This window comes from Brachycentrus maculatus, unplaced genomic scaffold (assembly GCF_059751285.1).
Source record: "Brachycentrus maculatus isolate JH-2025_06_01 unplaced genomic scaffold, ASM5975128v1 h1tg000179l, whole genome shotgun sequence".
Classification (NCBI taxonomy): Eukaryota; Metazoa; Arthropoda; class Insecta; order Trichoptera; family Brachycentridae; genus Brachycentrus; species Brachycentrus maculatus.
The window spans coordinates 75,751-89,131 of NW_028280930.1; the positions used below are offsets into that span (position 1 = coordinate 75,751).

At 28.9% G+C, this 13,381-nt stretch overlaps 1 protein-coding gene across 1 annotated transcript in view; it reads left to right on the forward strand.

Moving 5' to 3' along the window:
- Positions 1-803: 803 nt before the first annotated feature.
- The window catches only part of LOC148308031 (guanylate cyclase 32E), a 144,936-nt gene continuing 132,358 nt past the window's right edge, over positions 804-13,381 (forward strand). The window contains exon 1 of the mRNA XM_088262405.1: positions 804-1,058. The gene's annotated coding sequence lies outside the window, so the exon portion shown is untranslated. The remainder of the gene's footprint in view (positions 1,059-13,381) is intronic.

The window sequence follows — 13,381 nt, forward strand, 5'->3', positions numbered from 1 at the left end:
CGTTTTTACCTTTTAATAGTAAAAAAGCATCACATAGCGTATTTCTTCAGATATTTAATTCATTTTTAAATCAATACAACTTTTTACAAAAGCAATGAATTGGATAACAATTTTCCACAAAAATGTAGACAAAATGTCCCCTTTTAAGCACACGTTCATTTGAAATAATCAGGTGAGTTTTGCCATCTAGTGGCAAAAAACCGCAGATACTTTTTATATTGATTTGAAGTTTTGTTTTTTTTTTTAAATAATGGAACCTATCCCCCAATTCTGTATGCAGTTCATATTTTTTTATGCGATTTTTTTTCATGATACTCCCAGTGGAACGTATCGCATAAAAAGAGACCCAAGTGTATACAAGTTTTCTTCACATAACTATTAATCATGCTCGTATTTATCACTTTAGTCGCAATTAATTAAGTATTTAATTTGTCGAAATAACGCCAGACCTGACCTCCATCTCCTTCATAAGTGGTACAAAAATAATCCAAAGAATATTTTTCCTTTGCCTTATCACTTCTTTATCTTTTCCGCGAACGTAAATAAGTAGGCATTTTCCCGCGCGGTCTCACAACTCGTCACTGGCCATTCACTCCCAGTAAAAGCTAATAACCTGAGAACACAAACAAAGTCAAGCAAAATATGTACGTTAGTCAAAAGGGAGACATTAATGCGTTAAAGCAAAATCGTTCGTATCGGATATAAACCTTCCCTTTTACTAGGATTTAAAACAACTCTCAGACTCTTCGAGTCGCGCGAAGAGAAAAGGACTTTTGTTATTCAACTTGGCAATTTGCAAAGTTAGTACTCTTTTGGCAGTCGGGCGAAGCGGTCGCCAATTTTCCGAGGATACGCGCTTCACGTGCTTTTCACACAACGCGTCGTCTGAAAAGGGAAAATAAGATTTGAAAAAATGTCGTGAAATATAAATTAAATGAACATTTATTTAAGAGCGAGGAAAGTGTGGATGAAAAATAATTATTTTTAAAATATAACAAACAGTTCTAAAGTTAAGTTTAAAATAAACATTTTTAAAAAATAGCAAGACCATTATTGAGGTAGGTGAAATTATTTATTTATTAAGAATTTTATGAATGTTTATAATATTAAAAAAAAATTAATAAAAAAAAATACGCAGATGTATAGAACAAATGTAGGTACATGTATGTATCAAAAAATAATGTTAGTTTATTTAAATATTAGGGTTACATAAAAATTACATTTCCAAAATAAACCTCCATTTAATTTTTGCCTTACTCCCAGTTTTTTACAGTAAAATATGTTTTTGAATTTAAATAAAAAAATAAAGAATTAATGAAATTTTAATACTTTTTGCTATTATTTTTAAATCAATAATGTTAAGAGACGTAACTATAATTATTTTTTGAAAATTTAAAATTTAACACATGTAAAATATTATTTAGTAACATTTTATAAAATTTGTATGTTTTAATATAATAAAAAGAATAAATTTATAATTTTTTTTTTATAAAAAAATCTTACTTTATGAATAATATACATATGTAGACATCTTATATTTTTATTAATTTAATCACGTGGTAAATCGGTGCATACATATAATTTTGCATGACCTGTATGACCAAATAACAAGTTGCACTTTTATATCAATAGCCTATATACAATTTTAATATGTTACCTATATAATAATATTAAATATTAATAAAACAATCGACTTATCGAAATTTTATCTATATAATTATTTTATTTTGAGTATGCTGATTACTGAATTGAATATTGAGTCATATAAAAAAAGTATGTAGATATCTGTATGCTAAATTATTTTCCCCTTCGTTGTATTACGGATAGAGCGATTGGCTACCGTGCTGGGAGTTCCGGTTCAATTCTTAGGGAGACAGAATATATATTAGTGAATTTTCATTCTTACCATTATTTTATATCACCTCGGACTGGTGCATGAAGCACAGGATTAATCACGTTGTATTTGACAATTAAGTTAACAATTTATTGATACGATGCAGTGCCCAATGTGTGACGATGTGAATATGGGTTAGAAAAAGTAGACAAAGCAATTTCACCAATGTCTTTGTACGTTAAAAATCAGATTAAGTATCTGTTATTACATGAAATACATAAAAATGTCTAAAACATCATACAATAGTCATAAAACTATTATTTTAATTTTCTAAGTATTTTATCTTTTAGCGGAAATGTACAAAATAGTATATGATAACGATAAACAAAGCGATCCTTATGATAATGACATTGTTCTCATTTGAATTGGCATGATAGTCGTTTTACAAATTATGTATGAAAATGCAGTTCTATTAACTCAATAGTAAGCATAAAAAACCTATATTTAAAAATCGTGTTTATTAATATGAAATATTACTGTAATTATATGTATATAAATAATCAAACATGCAAATTGAAAATATAATCTACGGGTTTCAAAGGTTTTAATATTTAAGTAGGAATACGAGTATTTTTACAAAAATATTCATTTCTCAGTAGGTGCTTGATATTAGATTTTTTTATTTGTGTCGTAATGTTTACGAAACGCCTCTGTAAAAATGAATCACGCTTTTTCGTTATTTTTTTAATCATTCGGTTACACTTTACAGTACAACCATTCTTTAACACCCTTGGAAATCATACTATGAAAATTATATTTTTTAATGGATGTAATAAAACAAAATAAAAATAGCAGACTTGATTGAAAAAATCTTATTATTTTTGCTCGTACAAAAAATCTACAGTCAAATTTCATTTATGTCACGATTTTGCAATATACCTATCGTCTAATGGTAAAGTTTTTAATTCACGCATTGTATCAAATTTACTTTTTTATTTATAAATTGTAAATGGTAATCGGAACTTCAGCTGAAATGAAACGTCTTTTTATGCAAAAAGAATACGAAAATCAAATAATTCTGAGCTCTCTAACGATCATTGACTGGTTTAACTGATCACACATAACGTAACGTTTACCATACTGTCCATGTATGTAACATTCATAGTGCCTCTATTTTCTAAAGTTGTATATATGCAGTATTGTTAGCCGGATTCGAGTCTCAGTTGGTCAATAAATATCTAACTCTATTACCGAATCATATAAAGTTGACGCGTAAAACATGAAATATAAGCAAGCATTTTTAGGCAATATATATGGCATATATACGGTTTACGTATGTGGAGGTCCTCACCAAAACGTTACATTTCCATTATAAATGATTTTAAGTAATCAGGAATTCTAGCTTTTAAAATTGTTACGTTTTGATGCGATTTAATGATTTTATATTGGTTAAACACATGATTGGAAACGTTTTTCTCAATTTTAATTGATATTTTGATAGAATACTGTAAACAGAACAGATTGAATTTGAATTATTTTTGTGCAATATTGGAAATGTAACGTTTTGTTGAGAACCTGGAATGTGTGTGTGTGCGTGTGTATTTTCGTTTTAAACGTTACACGGATGATTGTAAACTTACGAAGTATCCGAAATAAACAGCTTTCTAAGGAACTGGTAGTAAAACTTTGTGAAAAGTTTTGTAAGGAGTTGGGTAATAAGACAATCATATTTCTAAAACTAACAATAAGAACTGTCTAACATGCAGTGGAAACTGCACTATTCTTAGTAACTACCACGACAATTTCTCATTCTTGGAAATGCAATTGCAGTTACATATGTAAAGGGACATCCAGAGCTAATTTTTGAAATTGTTATGACCATATTTATTTTCATTTTATTATTTAACTTCTCATACAATAAATGAAAACATTAACGGGGTTATTCCTATACACAAATATTCACATAACTACAACCTCATTTTATACTTTTTCTCGGTAAATATCACTATTTATTAAAATCTATTATGACACATGTTTCGATGAATTCAACATCATTATCAAACATTCACATCAGATTTTATTGAATTGTATTTACCAATTAAAAATTAAAAGGAAACGCAGAGGTAAAGGTATCAAGTTACTAAAATAAACTTAGTTTAAGTATACAATTTATTTATTTCATATATTTTTAACATAAAAACTAAAAAAGGTATGTGAAGAACGTGAGTAGTTTAGTTAAGGTGGAGACTGACCGGAGCATTTCGTCGTAACATAACGTCGTAACATCGCTCGCGGCGAGCATCACCGAGCTTCCGAAACTATGGATGGAGCGCTCGGCTCGGTGTACTGACTGCCGGAATGCTCGCATCGTAACGTGTTACGTTACGACGAAATGCTTCGGTCAGTCTCCACCTTAACACAGTGGTGGTAATAACATAATCGTGTGAATACCCACGTAGCCTGACAAGCACACTCTAGATATGTCTCTCCTAGAAACCGGTCACTCACTTAGAGCTACCTACTTACTATTATATATTTATTACTTTTACTAACTTAATATATATTTATAATTAACCAAAGTCAAATAATTAGCAATATTTTACTGATAATCTTCCATCACATCTTACCACACAACAATTGGCAACTAGGATAATGAGGATATATCGCTCACTCCTTTCAAGAACGTCATAAATAAAAAAACGTGATTTTTCAGGAGATCAGTTTAAAGTTTAAAAATATAATGCAATGTATTAAAAATAAATATCAAGCCACTAATTGAACTTTTTACTGTGCAATATATCTTTTTAGGTAAAACCTGAAGGTTTTTTCTCCATTTGAAAAATATTTAATATATTTAAAAAAAATAATTAAACCATACCTTTTCTTCAAAATGCAAAAACAACACTTTCTGCCCTGTAGCGGGTAAATATAAAGTTTAAAGTATGCCTCTTTTGCTGGGATATAGTACATTTTCTGGGCATTCCGAAAACACGCACAACTGAAAATTGTCGATTTTTGATTTATGACGTTCTTGAAAGGAGTGAGCGATATGTGTGGGAAGACCAAAAGATAATCGAAGAATCTCACCGAATTATTTTAAGAAATTGACAAGAGTATTGATTGTCATACAGGAATCCTTAATACTATACAGTCACTGTTGATTGTCATCTTCTTCTTTTTCGCCTTATCAGGAAGAGGGACGTTGGTGATCACAATGATAAATGTATCTCTTCCTGCATTATCAGGACGTAGACTTCTCTGATTGCCTTCCAATGAACTAAAACACTCGATACTTCTAATATTAACTGAAACATTAAACCGCGATCAGTTAATCTTTACTTCACTACTGAAGTCCTCAGTTTCTTCTTTATTTCAATATTTCGAATGTTTTAAGACGATTTCATGCGAAAATCTTGGTTCCAAGATTCGATAACATCGAATAAACTACTTCTTCGAGTATTTCTCAGTGATTTAAACAATAAATTACTTCAAATCGCTCACTGCTTTCAAGAACGTCATAAATCAAAAAACCTGATTTTTCAGGAGAACGTTTTTAAAGTTTTAAAATATATCACATTGTATTAAAAATAAATATCAAGCCACTTCTTGAACTTTTTACTGTGCAACAGACCTTTTTAGGTAAAACCTGAAGGTTTTTTCTCAGTTTGAAAAATAATTAGTTTATTTAAAAAACTAATTAAACAAAACATTTTCTTCAAAATGCAAAAACAACACTTTCTGCCCTGTAGCGGGTAAATATTCAGTTAAAAATATGCCTCTTTTGCTGGGATATAGCACATTTTTTGGGCATTCCGAAAACGTGCTCAACTAAAAATTGACGATTTTTGATTTATGACGTTCTTGAAAGGAGTGAGCGAAATGTTTAAATTTAAATATTTGAATTCATAGAGACATTAATTCATAATTAATTATGTATTAATGTGGATTAACAGGGATTAATCAATGTTGAAGTTGGTAATGTCGGCTCTATAATTACCCCATAAATGGCACGATACATATAAAGGTGTCTTTAATAGTACTAAATAAGTTCTAATTTGAATGACCCGACCAACCAATGTATTATTTTGGTACAACAATTATAATTATACATATATTTACTACACACGGTTCTACGCTCTATTTAAATGACGCAACTAATATGAAAATAATGTATTTACCTCTTCTGTCCTGAGGAACGTTGTCAAAAGTTTGACGTCAGCAAATATGTGTATAATTTATATTTGTTTAATTTAATTAGAATACTTTTGGACTTGTCCAGCACTATGGCCGCATCAGTGTATTGAGATGATTGATGATGATTACATATATATGTATATATGTATATATATATATATATATATATATATATATATATATATATATAAATATATATATATATATATATATATATATATATATATATATATATATATATGTTTAGTTTTCATGGGACTTACACATTACTGACTCCAATTATACAAGAAAGTATGCGTACGGATATGCCCCCCAAGTACCCTCGTCATTTCTGCAACTCTCTTTTTCATACATACTATTACTCTTTCCCTTCAAGTAGGAGAAAAAAGAATGATAACAATGGTTTGAGCACTTAAGATTTTAACTTTTGCTCGGTAAATACAACCAGTTCTTAAAATCTATTGTATGTATGTTGCATTAAAATGTTGCATTGTACACAGTAGTGTGTTCGAGTCTCTTGAAGAGCAAACTCTTTCATCTTAGAATCTGAAGTTAATTGATTAATTTCTTCTACTTCATCTCTAGCCTTCTGTTTCCACTGTCAAGTCTCTTCCTATCCTTCTTTTTCCTTCGGTCGGTGGTTGTTTCAACTACCCACAAAGTCTTCCGAAGCCTCTTTTATTCTTCCAAGATCTCCATCTCAAAAAAATTGTGGATCACTTTACCTAAATGAAATTAACGATCGAGATAAACGTTTAAACTTTATGGTGCCCTATATACATGTATATATATATATATATATATATATATATATATATATATATATATATATATATATATATATATATATATATATATATATATATATAAATATATATATATATATATATATATATTTGTTCGCCTCCGTAGTGTAATGGTCAGCACACTTGGCTACCGTTCTGGAGGTCCCGGGTTCGATTTCCAGGGGGGGTCAAATAAATATAAGTGATTTTTAAAGTGTAATATTTATTTAATATTACCCTGGACTGGTACCTGAAGCGGAGGGCTGATCACCTTTCCTTCATGTGTAAACGATTGAGATAACACTGCGTTTATATGAAGCAGTGCCCTATGCACCATTGGGGTGTGGATAAGGGTATTATTATTATTATTATATATATATATATATATATATATATATATATATATATATATATATATATATATATATATATATATATATATATATATATATATATATATATATATATATATATATATATATATATATATATATATATATATATATATATATATATCCATATATACATATATATATATATATATATAATATATATATATATATATATATATATATATATATATATATATATATATATATATATATATATATATATATATATATATATATATATATATATATATATATATATATATATATATATATATATATATATATATACCTTCTCATGTGTCCTATCTGCACCCAATAGTGCAGATAGGACACATGAGAAGCACATCTAAACTATTTTCACGTTATTGCGAAAACTTTGCTTCGCATAACATTACCCGTTTCGAAATGTGCAATTTTCAAGCCAACGCAATTTAGTTTGAGAGAAAGATATGATAATAATATTGTGTCGTCGCGCGTATTCTCTTACAAGTCAACTGTCACTTTATTTTGGAGACTATGACAAGTCGTTTATTTTGTTTCATAATGTCCGGAGCTTGGAGCTTTTGCCGACTCCGTGATATTGTTTAATTCCAAGTGTTATTGAGATGACATACTGTGGCCACAACTGCGCGTTGAATTCCTTTCATTTTGAATTGTCAAAAAGACGTACGTATTATCCAATTAATATAACTAACCCTTTTTTGCCTGCAATTTTAAATAACAAAGGTTGCGTTGCGTTTAAAAAGACGTAAAAATATTTCGAGGGGCAATTTACCTGTAAAAAATAAATGCAACAACAAAAAATTAAATGATTATTGAATTTATTAAATTTCACTATCAATTTTATAATAAAATGTTAATAAACAGTGCAATATAATTATTCTACATAACGTAGTGATATTTCTTTTTTTTTTACTTTTACATTTTCTCGATTCTATAAAAACATTTTCTGTAGATGCTATTGAATCTAGTTTGTTTTTGTTTTTTTTAGATCAGTCTAATTACTTTTCAAAAAGTTCATTCAAAATGATCGAGTTTTTATGAAAATTATAAAAGTATTGGTTGTATTGGTTGCAAATATTAAAGAAACTAATTACATGTTATAAGGGAGATTTAAAACTTTTGTACTAACTTAGTTGAGTACTTTTTAACATCTTCAAATTAAATTTAAAATACAGTAATAATAATCGTTACTAATTATCAAAATAATCGACTTTTTATCGAGGTTAAGAAAATATTGGTTCTTGGATTCAAAAATTATATAAACAGACTAATGACTTATTAAGTATGTAATTTGGTGTTCTACCGCTAACTAAGTCCCAAACTTTTTTAAATATTAAAATTTTATTCGAATTCCAGTGATCATTGTCGTTCATAATAATTATCATATACTTTTATCAAAGTTATGAAAGTATTGATTCTTGAAGTTACTTAATGGAATTTATATTCCAGTGATTATTATCGTTATGTTTTTTTTTAATAATTAATTTATAAAATATATCATATAAAGCTTTATAAAATAAAACTAGAACATTGTTTTTAACCACTTTACTCCAACCGGTTTCGACAAGCACCTTGTCATCTCCAGGAATAGTTTTGTACTTAACTTAAATCTGTTAAATATTCATAGTTGGAATATTTCACAGTTTTAGGTTGAGGTTATCCATCCCTGAAGGTGACAATGTGCTTATCGAAACGGGTTGGAGAAAAGTGACAAAAAATGTGGTTTAAAACAATGTGTTTCATTTGATTTTATAAAGTCTTATTACAAGTGCTACAAAGTATCCGCAGAAAACATTCAAGATATTATGTATAGTCATATATATTACGAGTATAATATCATAATATAATGTGCCATTATATATATATATATATATATATATATATATATATATATATATATATATATATATATATATATATATATAAATGTTTATATATAAATTTATATATATTTATATATATATATATATATATATATATATATATATATATATATATATATATATATATATATATATATATATATATATATATATATATATATATATATATATATATATATATAAATATATTTATAAATTTATATATATATATATATATATATATATATATATATATATATATATATATATATAAATATATATATATATACATATATATATATATTTCTTTACGAAATATGATAGTAGTGAGAGCTTCCGTAATTTTTTTCCGTTATTTATGTATTAACATACGGAATGTTAACCTGTTCTTTTGCAACTGTCAAGTTAGATTATGTTTGTCATCACTTACACTGCGATCGCATGTTGATAATATTGTCTCCCAGCATCAACATTGTAGGGGTTCTTAAACGCTTAAGTGATGCATAAAATATTTTGATGACGTCGCTCCACGAATCGTATTATTTACCCACGTACAGGATGGCACAAAAATTAATCACCGTATCGAAAGTGGTTATAATTATTGCAAATGGCGTAATACGTACCATATTTGACATTTGTAAACTAGACAGCTGTAGTATACAAACAAATTGATAAAACGGGCACAAATTTTGTATCAATACTGGCGGCAGCTACTTGATGGATATCATATTTTACACCTTATAAAAAAATGTCAGTATCCAAATAAAGATTCCCATCACTCCATTTTTTTATTTGGTAAAAAAGTTATTCAAATACAAAAGTGGATGATTAATTTTGTCCCACCATTTTTTAGCATGCCACAGCTGTCTAGGCTAAAAATATCAAATATCGTTGTCATACAGGAGAATGTGACCAAGTGCTTTTTATACAAAAACGTGATCATTGACTATTTGATATCTAACTATCTTAACATTGCCCTGAAAAAAATTTAAAGCATTTCAAACTTAGAAGTATAATATATTGACTTATGTTAAATGACTAACTGTGTAGATATTTATTTCCTTGCCAAGCAAAAGTGACTTACATGGCCCTCCTGGACATTTTACGTTTTGTTAGTTGGTCACTTTCTCCTGTACTACTACGATATGATGGACGCACGACGCTAATTGCAAAAATTATAACATTTTCCGATAGGGTGACTAATTTTGCGAGACCTATATAATGTTTAAACCTATTTCTTTATGTGTTGAAATTGGAACACGTGGTATTTGTGCATAAGGAATATTGCGAAACTTTGTGCGCACTTCGTAAGCATATGTTGAATAGAGTATGCCAAGACACTAGTTGATAGTCTAAGACGGGAAAATTTATAACAAGAGGATTCATACTGCCAAAACTAATAAGAAAACCATTATATTGTTTTCGTTATTTCGTAAAATGAAGTATAATGTTAAATTTAAAGAGCTTGAAAAACGTTTTTTTTATTAAATCCTTAAAAATTACGTTAAATTTGATAATATTATAGATACAATTCTATGACATATTGGAATTTTAGGGCCAGTGCAAATGACGTTTTGAAAATACGTTAAAAAAATATTTATGCCGTAAAATGTACCTTTTAAACAAAAATCACACCCAACCATCTTCAATGTAATTATCAGCCAGCTGTACGCTCTGTAGCTAAGTTTCTGTGGCTCAGTCTGGTTAAATGGCAAAAAAAACATATATCTATTATGTTTAACATCGCGACGCTTGTGGGTACACAGTATTTCAGCAACTATCAAGAATAACGCTGTCCCTCATTAGCAATACATTGCGCGTGTTTCTGTTACATTCAACAGATGGCGCTGCCATTGCGATAAAAACTTGTTTTTCAAATAATGAAGTTTTCACTTGAGCGCAGCGTTGTATCAAAATTTCAAAGCAATCCAAAAAAAATGAGGAGATTTGAGATTTTGAATAAACTGACATTAATTTTTTTATGGACAACTACAATCATGTAGTAAATAACTACAATGTGTAGTAGTTTAGGAAGTTGTTGTAATAAAACTGCTAGTCATTTATTTTATTCTTACATTTAATTAACCATTTGAGCTCAGGACAATGAAGGGATTTTAATTACGATACAATTATGGGTCGTTATTTCTTTTAAATCCGATTTGAGTTTTAAAAAACATTTTAATTTGTCGAAACTTCCTTCTTAAATTCCAAGCATGTCTCACTGACATTTAGAAGTACAATTGAAGCCAAGTGACAAGATCTTATGAGTAACCGCAAAAATTCACAACCACGGATAAATGCATCACATAACAACATAGACTGCAAATTCCGTCGCCGACAGAATTAACAATCGGTCCCAGATTGAAATCAGATTGAAACTATTGTCTAGAATTACATCACGTCACGCGAAACACTCTCCTTCAGGCAAGCCTGTCCATAATAATACAGTAAGACTTTGATATAACGGAATGATTGGGGGAGGGGGGGTACATTAAAGCCAAAAGTTCGTAATATAAAAATAGGTTTAAAATATTTTTTTTTAAATGTAAAGTCTGAATTAAGATTAATAAATAAAGAATGTATAACAGAAACGATATTATATTTCTGGTATTCCCTTCGGACATTTGTCGTTAAGTGACCTTGCTGCTTGATATCGACGCGCTTGCTTTGAGTAATCCTGCTATGAAAAAAAAGTCGAGTTTTGTTTTTCACTTTTGAAGTTTACTGTTTTATTTTTTTTATAATCAACTCTCTAAAATCACGAAAATGCATATAATATACTTACTTGAACTTTGTTATCTGCCGAAAAGTCAAAAAATGTTATTTGATAACATTTTTGGCGGTGTTATTGTTTTTCCGGCTAGGTGTAGTCTACGAGTAGGACGGCATTTTGTCTCAAATTGTAGTACTTTTTTATTTCTTTTATAATCAACTCTCTAAAATCACGAAAATGCGTATAATATTTATACTTGTATACTTATCTGCCGAAAAGTCAAAAAATGTTATCTGATGACATTTTTGGCGGCGTTATTGTTTTTCCGGCTAGGTGTAGTCTACGAGTAGGACGGCATTTTGTCTCAAATTGTAGTACTAGACATATGACATGATCAGGGGCGTGTATTCCATATAGGCACTGCCTATGTAAACTTACCCACGTGAAATTTAAAAACGCAACCAGTACCTATCCTACCTTACTAAATAGTACCTAGCTTACCTTACTACCTACCTGTACTGCATACCTTAGTAAATATTATCTTTCCTTACTACCTACAACTTCAAATTATTAATTCCCTGTGCATGTCACTAGACTTGATTACCATGGCCGTTAAAAATTGTTTACATGCGGCGACATTTGAATTTAAGTATGTAAAATATTGATAGGACGTTTTTGTTGTTTTTTACATTTGATTGGACTTTTTGTCCGCAATAAGTACGTTAAAAACAGGTCCGTTATATCGAGGTTTTACTGTAATGACAATAATCGTATGTAGCAAGCGAAAGATGTAAGAAATCCATGTCAACATGACGTCGCTACACATATATAAACAGATAATCATTTTTCAAACCTCTCACGGCAATCATTTACCTGCTATGATTTAATGTCTCATAAAAGACACAAATTGCAGGGTTAAATTGAATAATAAGGCGTGCCGAAGTAAATAAAATTAGCACAAATAATTGTCGTCAATCCGTCGTAAAATAACCGAGTTTTTTGCTTGTATTGCATATTGAATAATGCCACCAGAGATTATATATTGCAAAAATGATCCGTACTTGTCGTCTTTATTTGGGTCAACTGTATTTTATAGTCAATTTTGATACGCGGATCTATATATCTCAACATTTTCGTTTACTATGTAAAAGCTCTAATATCTGAAGGCACTCGCCAATATTTCACGGATAACTTTCTAATTTACATACGAATGATGACTTCATTTAGAATAATGAGCGTTACCATTTTTTTCTGTGTTATTAAGATCATTGAATAGTAATGCTCAAATATTTTTAGAATATTGTAAGTGTTGCAGCATTTATTCAAGTCTGTTTTTTTTATCGATTTGTTATTTCCCCACATAATGGAATTATGCTGATTTTCATTTCATAAGCTCAATTTAAATAAAAATCTTAATGCCTGTAGATGTAAATAAAAATGTAAATTTTCATTTGTTCGAAAAAATTTGCTTCCCAAATTTTTCCTACAATTACTTTCAAAATTTTGACCCAAGATTGCATTTCAATACGGGAGTGTTTTTATCGAATTAAATAAAAACGTAACTGATGACAAGTAAAAACATGTCTTTGTTAAAAAAA